The sequence below is a fragment of the Azolla caroliniana genome, unplaced genomic scaffold (assembly GCF_043228905.1).
Source record: "Azolla caroliniana isolate FFs.n. ecotype wild unplaced genomic scaffold, voAzoCaro1.0.p SCAF_2, whole genome shotgun sequence".
Taxonomy (NCBI): Eukaryota; Viridiplantae; Streptophyta; class Polypodiopsida; order Salviniales; family Salviniaceae; genus Azolla; species Azolla caroliniana.
Genome location: NW_028230437.1, coordinates 4,499,113 through 4,507,004, shown reverse-complemented (window position 1 = coordinate 4,507,004; position 7,892 = coordinate 4,499,113). Strand labels below are relative to the sequence as shown.

General features: G+C 36.3%; 1 long non-coding RNA gene across 1 annotated transcript; it reads left to right on the top strand.

Moving 5' to 3' along the window:
• The first annotated feature begins 709 nt into the window (after positions 1 to 709).
• LOC147867163 (uncharacterized) lies at positions 710 to 3,925 on the top strand. Its single transcript, XR_015529320.1, has 3 exons — positions 710 to 954; positions 2,865 to 2,974; positions 3,534 to 3,925. It is a non-coding gene; the product is annotated as an uncharacterized LOC147867163 (long non-coding RNA).
• The last annotated feature ends 3,967 nt before the right edge of the window (positions 3,926 to 7,892 follow it).

The following is a 7,892-nucleotide window of genomic DNA, read 5'->3' as shown; positions in this document are numbered from 1 at the left end:
AAACGAGCTAAAGAACAAAGCAAACAGACACCGTAGCAAGAAGATACATCAAAATTAGTGTTTGCCCTTCTCCAACATCTCCGAACTTTGCGTTCTCTCTCTCTCTCTCTCTCTCTCTCTTTGACACATTTTCTCTTCTCTTTCCCTGTCTCACGTTGAACCCCCTTGGGAGGGGGCGAGTCTAAGAACTATTGGAGACATGTCCTCGCCCAATGGTGTTTGGGCGTCCATCCAATCTGTCCATCCATTTGTCCACCCATATGTTCGTCCATATGTATGTTTGTCTGTATGCTTATCTGCCCATTCATACATTTGTCTACCCGTCTGCCTGTCCATCCATCCATCCATCCATCCATCCGTTAGTCATTGTCAGACGTTCGTGTTCTTTCCATTTGTCCATCTGCGTGCCTGTTTGTCCATCCATCTGTATGTTTTGTCTATTTGTCTGTCCGTCTGCTCGCCCATCCATCAGTCCATCAGTCCATCCGTCCATCCACTTGTCCACTTGTCCACCTATCCATCCGTCCATCCACTTGTCTGCCTATCCATCCGTCCGTCCATCCATCCGCCCGACATTGTCGGCCCCCTTCGAGTGTTCTTTCCGCGTCCATAGCCATCATATTTTCTTCTTCACTGGAATGGAATGGAATGGAAGGGAGAGGCCAAATTTCCCCTCCAAATTCCTAAAGTAGACCCAAGTTTTTAGGGTTTCTCTTCCTTCTCCTGCTCTCCATCATCACCATCATCACCATCTTCTTCTTCTTCTGATTCTGCTGAGGTTCTAGCGATGGTACGCTCACCTCCAGGTTTGATAATGAGATCTATCGGAGCTCTGTCTCGCAGTCTCAAGCAACAGCGTGGCTTTGGCGTTGCTCAAGAAGCTCCTTCGTCTGCTGCTTCTTCTTCTTCTTCTTGCTCTTCTGCTTTCCAATTACCTTCCTCTCGCATCTTCAAGTAAGCACTTCTTCATCTTTTGTTTTTATTTTCCTTCTTTTAATTGCTTTTCGATGCGATTTGGATTACATTGTGAAAAATCAAGCTTCCCGTATGTACGTTGTTTGTTTGCTTCCTTTTTTTTTCTTTCTGATGCTTTGTAGAGCTAGGATTTTCTGTTAGTAAGCTTCAACATCTATGATTTCTGTTTCTCAAGGGGAAGAAGAGATGTTTTCTTCTTGTTACTTCTTATGGAGACAAGTTATTTTTCTCAATGCCCCTAGTCAACTCCATCAAAAGAGAGAAGAAATGAGTAAATTGACCATATAATTGCTCAAGTAGCACAGACAGGTGAACGGATCAATCAAATAGAACTGAGAGAAAGGGGGTGAATTGACTGAATTCTGTCTCGCTCAAATAGCACATATTGCTCGAAATGGGTTCTGGTCGGACACCTATGGAGAAACAGAACATTCGGTCTGTAGTTGGGGAAATAAAGAAAAAAACCCAAGATGTGATCTGCTGGGAAGGTTTAGGTGCATATTTTAGTGGCTCACAAAAGAGGGAAGAAAATGTATTTTATTACTGTTTTCTCTTTGCGCTTTTACCCTTTTACCCTTTTAGGGCTATAATTTGAAACAATGATGCATGTATTACTCTCCTGATTGTGGATGGTTGGTTTTCATCATCTTCCCTTTGATTTTTGATGCTTTTGTGATGCATTTTAAGAAGAATCTTCCCTTTTCTTATCATATTTTTTATCATACAAACTGAAAAATAAGCTCCATTGCTGTATAAAAGAAACACTATTTGTCATGTTCTTTACTTCACTTTTTGATGCTTTTCAGTTATATATTTTGATGTTTGATGATTTAAACCTTATTATGTGGGGATTAACAACCATAATTTGTAGCTTAGCTTAAAAAGCTTGGTTTCTCTGTAATTTCCATTGCCTGTAGACGTTTTTAATGATACTTTTCATGAAGAAGGCTTTACATAATGTCTCTTTGTTCGCAAAAAGATTGTTTTTTGTATGTGCTCTTTTGGGTTTTGATGCATTTAAGCATTTGTTTTGCAAAAATGGCTTCATATACTTTTTCTCTTTTGCTCAGAAAAAGCTTGATATTTCTGCTCTTTTGTTTGGTTTTTGATGCTTTCAGTAATTCTTTTGGGTGTAAGATTATATATATTTATTTCTGGTTTGCAAGCTTTCAGGGATTCATTTTGTGAACAATGTTTTGTCTTTTTTTGGTCCTTGTCCTCAAAGGTAAGAATAAATCTTATCTGGCACTAAAGCATGGTTTAGATCCATGCAAAAATGTATCTGGCTCTAAAGAATGGTTTAGATCTATTGGAAAATGTGTCATTCTCCTGGATTACTGTTATTATGATTAGAGATATTTCTTACTTGTGTTTCTGCAAAAGGGAAACATGTTTGTAATATCCAGAAAATAAACCATAGCCTTGGTACACCCTTAGTTGCAAAGCTTGTGTTTTTCCCTAGACTTCATTACATGCAAAGACATTTTGTGGATTATTTAGACTTCATTATGTGCAAATGTATATCCAGAAAATAAAGCGTAGCTTTGGTATGCCCTTACGTGCAAAGCTTGTGTTTTCCCCTAGATTATTGTGATTTAGAGTTAGAGACGTTTTGTAGATTATTTAGACTTAATTATGTGCAAATGTGTCTGATGATTAGAGCCATGGATTTCAAACCATAGAATAGATGGTACAATTGTTGTCTGGATTCCTTGTTAGTAGAGGCATTTGGGGCAATAATAAGAAAAGTGGGGGATGGGAACTTTTTCCTCACAACTTTCCTCTTTCTGCAATATTGAAGTTCTTTTCTTTGTGTTGACACAAAAACACTGCTAATTATTGTATTGCGTTGACTCCGTGACTTGAATTTTGTGGGGATTTTTTGGCAGATTGCGGAGTGCGATTGTGTCCCTTCAGCCATTTCTTTCAGTGAGCTCTCAATCCTTGTTTGTTTCGAGACTGAGTTTTGGGGCTCAAGATCCAATAAATTTGGTTCAAGGTCAGCCTCTTTGTGCGCTGACAGTTCTCTAATAGTTGTGATAGATGATGCATGTGTATAATGCGTAATTTGATGGTTCATTATCTCTTTAAATTTGGTGCCATCATAACGCTTGTTTGGTTGGGGTTATCTTTGATGAAAACCATTTTGAATTTTGCCACATTAAAATGCAATAAAAAGATTACAAGCACTTTCCAAAACTAGGTCTTTGGTGCAAAATATTACAACCTCATATTAATAATGTCCATGGTATGTCAAATGTGAGATGTACTTTTCATAGGTGCATTTACTATAATGTAATATGATACAACCATGTCTTAATATTAGCCATAGGAATCTCAAATGTACGACACACATCATGATGGGGTCGTTTAAGTGATGATACAAACCATGTCTTAATAATGGGCATGGGTATGCCTAATGTAAGATATACTTTTCATTGCTCCATTTGCCTCCACCGGTTTGGTGAGGAGATCTTGGTGAACCCTAAATGAGTTAAATCAGCTTCTCTATCTACTCGATTAGATAGTACTTTTTATACTTTGCCTTCCCATGCCAGATGGATTTGATGGAACGTGAAAGTCTCTTCACCAAGTGGCAATGTCAAAGAATTTAATGCAAAGTTGTCACAACAAAGTTTTGTCAAATGAATTCTCTTTCCATGGAGAGGTTGGTTGTTAATGGAGGTTTGCCACCTTAATTTGCAAAACTTGATGGCATCTTGATTTACTTCGTCTTTTTAACGTTACATTTGGTATCGAAATCAGAGTAAATTCCTGTTTTTTTCACTCACACCTTACATATATGTGAGGTTAAAGAATGGTCTATCGAGAACCCAATGTTTATGAACTTTTTGCACGACGATGATAGTGTTAGTTCTATACAAGTTTGTTTGTAGGGTGATTGAAAAGGGAATTAAAGGTTCAGAAAGAAATAAGTAGTTTGGGATCACACTTATCTTTTTGTTTTGATAATAGTTCAGGAATATGGTTTAAAGTATCTATCTAAATGCATCCAATGGTTTGATAGCATTATCTGGACATAATACATACATTCGTGCATGTCACATATTTGTTAGCATGTAAGATATTTCTTTGAAGTAAAACTAAGTATTATTAATATTTACAATTTAGACCCTTGTTAATAAATCTTCCATGTATTGTTTGTGAGGTTTTGCAAGAGAATCTTTGCAAAGAAAGTGAGTGGTTAATTTTGCCTCATCAAATCATGCAATTGATTCAAGATAGTGATTTGATCCAAATCCAACCTCTTGAAACCAACTGCCCGATGTTTTGTTTCTCAGATGTGTGTAATTTCTAGATGTCAACCAGTAGTTATCAAATAACGTTGATGTGGTTTATGATAACTTTGTTACCCCTCATTGTGCCTATAGTGTGGTTGATTTGTTCTAGAAAGTCTTAAAGCAGTTGCTTACATGTGAAGAGATTCAAGTCTTCCTTAGCCAAATGTGTTTTATAATCAACGAGTGGATATAATGTTTGATGAAATCTTCAGCTTGAAATTGTGTAATGTGCTGTATATTTGATACTAAAAAGAGTGTTGACAAATATCTTTTATAATCTATGAATGAATAACATTTGATAAAAAATATTTGATTGAGAAGGAATAATGTATTGTGTATTGATACTAAAATGGTATAGCATGTAACATGATTGTGAATACCCTTGTTTTGATGAAGGAATTTGTAAGTAATGGATATTGTGGATTCTTGGTGTGCTAGAATTGGTTCGCAGGTATTTCCAGAGATGCATACAAACCAAATTTTTGATCTCTAATCACTTCACCAAATTAGTTTTCACCCAATAGACTTGTTCTTCAATCCTAGTTTTGGGTCCACATCCAATAGGACTAGTAGATCCTCAACCACTTAAACTTGGATTTCATGATCATTGTAATCCAAACTTACATTTGCAAATTTCCTTTACTATGTATGAGCTCTTTTCCTCAAGGACGACATGTCTTGTTCTTGTGGTGAACAGACTCTTGTGCCGAGCATGCACGAGTACCTGGTACAACTTCATGCCATGGTGGTGGTATGGGACATCAATCAAGACTCAGGTTCGTCTCGATCCCTTTGCTTCAAGGTGGTCGTGTGGATGGACACCTTTCTCTCTCCTTTTCTTATCTATCTATCTATCTTATATTTTCTCGTCCTATGCTTACCTTAAGGAATAATCTCTAACACAATTGGACTAAAACATGATACCACCAATGTACGAAAGAGATACTTGAGGACTCAACATTTGATTTCTCCTCTATTAGAATTGCAGAGTATGTGTCCTTTTGGTTTTGAATAATGAGGACCAAATTCTTCCACCTTTCCTTCCAAATGTTAGTATTGGTGTAGTTCTTCATTGCATGACTCCATTTTGCAAACCAATGAGTAACAAATTCACTCCTTTTGTTCCATCTTTTCTTCCAAATGTTTGTTTTGTGGAATTCTTCATTGCACTACATTTGGCTGTAGTGTGTACTTGCATGCGTGCTAAAAATAAACACTATCATGGAGCAAAGTAACTCTATGTGAAGCTCTCTTAACAATGTTGTGAACTACATAGGAGCCCTAACCTCTAGTATGGCATTTTATGAAGAATAAGAGAACTACATGCAAGGTATGGCGAGGCTACAATAACACCCTAAAGTGGTGGTGCCTTCAAACGAAACTAGCATGTATTGGTGATTGTGTTTTGCCTTGTTGGAGATGGAGATGATTTTGTAGTTTGGTGCAACATGTGCATTATGATATGTGAGGTTGCACATATACTAAAACCACAACATATTGACATTGCAAGACAGCCTCATTCATCGAGGAAACTCTTTAGGCATTGTGAAGTAAGTGTTTTACATCCCATAACCATTTATTCATAAGGGTTGCTCCAATTTTGAATTCGATATTTTTATTTTTGTGTGCCTCTTGAACATTTTTGTTGTGTTCCATCTAAAATTGGGAAGTCAACAAGTTTGCTTTTTTGGAGATATAAGTAGTACTCCACAATATGCACTTGTTATCATGATACTATCCCCTTCTTCAAACGATGGGTATTATGAGTCATCATTGGTTGGTCTAGTTATTGTTCAGGAAATTTCTTAGGGTCTCAAGCATTTGCAACATTCTTAGTCGGTTCCCAAGTGTGGTTGCCCGAACTATAGCCTCGCAAATTGCGAAAAATCTTAATATCAGGAATAACAACAACTTCATACTTGGTTCATCTTCAAGTCAAACATGAGGTGGAGGTGGCATAGTACAATTTGGCATATAACTTATCGAGCATGGTTTTATGAGAGAACTCTAAACTTCTAATAAACATTGTTGAGAATGGTAACCTTTGTATACATAGAATGGTGTAACCTTGGTAGAAGAACATATGAAAATATTATATTCAAATTTTGCAAAATGTAATATGCAAGCCCAATCGTTTTGTTGATAACTAATGAAGCATCGACAATACTACCCCAGTGCTTTTTACAATCTCTTTGACCATCAGGTTATGGATGATAATGAAGAGTTTGCAAGAAACTTTGAGCATTGTGAAGAGATGCTCTCCGAATTTACATATAAATTGTGGTCCTTGATCATTGATGATGTTGTCTGGAAGATTGTTGTGACAAAATACTTCATGTACAACTAGATTTCATGTTTCCTCACTAGAGATATCTTTAGTGAATGACAAGAAATATGTCATTTTAGTATATCGATCAAATACTATTAAGATAACATTGACCCAAAGTTAGAATGTGGAAGATCTGCAATAAAATCTAAAGACATAGATTGCCATGGCTTGCTTGGAATTCGTAGTGGTTGTAATAAACCATAAGGATGTTGCTGAGGAATCTTTGTTCTAAAACATGTGTCATATGTACGAACATAATCTTCGACAACTTTACATAGATGATACCACCAAAATGATTGTGTTAACAAATTCAAGGTCTTATTGACACCAAAATGCCCAACCATATATGTATCATCACAATGTTGTATGACTTGGAGGCGGGATGACCCATTAGGAACATAAAGAAGATTTTTGTAGAAAAGTAATCCATCATGCCATTGAATTGCTTATGATGTGTATATAAATGTTGTGATCAAAAGCAAGATGTATTATTTCGGATCAATATGAGCTAAGATGTCGTGAGATAATGATTAATAGTATCAATAATGCTTGAGTCTAGTGGAGTATCAAAGTTTGTGGTTTCTTGAAGTTGTGTAGGACATAGGATTACCCATTTTTTATTATTGAAGGCTGGATTACTAGGATGAGGTGCTAAACACGAACATCATGATAATGCATTCTCTTTCCCTTGTTGCTTGCTTGGACAAAAAATAATCTTGAAATCAAAATGAGTAAGGAAATTATGCCCATTGAGCTTGTCTTTTGTTTAATACATGTGAGCACTTTGGAAATAGGTGAGGATTTGTGATCACTGAATACAATTATTTGATGAGGAGAGCTTTCCCAGAAATGTTGTTATTGTTAAAAGGAATAAACCATAGCTAATAACTAGTTGTTATGTACGTCATAGTTGATCTCAATCGTATCAAATTTGCATGATTGGAAAGCCAATGGGTGTAGCTTCCCATCATCACCTTGTTGTAACAAAATGCTACTAAGTGCAAAATCCAATTGATCTTCTTCAATAAAAAATGGTTCTTGCAGATAAGCATGAATTAGAATAGAGGCATATGTAAATGCCTTCTTAAGATCGAAAGAACCTTATTTGCATCAATAGTCCAAACAAATGATTGGTTTTCCCTTGTAAGTTGTGTGAGAGGTAGAATTTGTTTTGAGTAATCTTATATGAATTTGCAATAGAAATTTGCAAATCCTAGAAAACATTTTGGACTTTACTTGGATTCATAGATAGAGATTCTTTTAGAAGAGATGATGTAGCCAAGGAA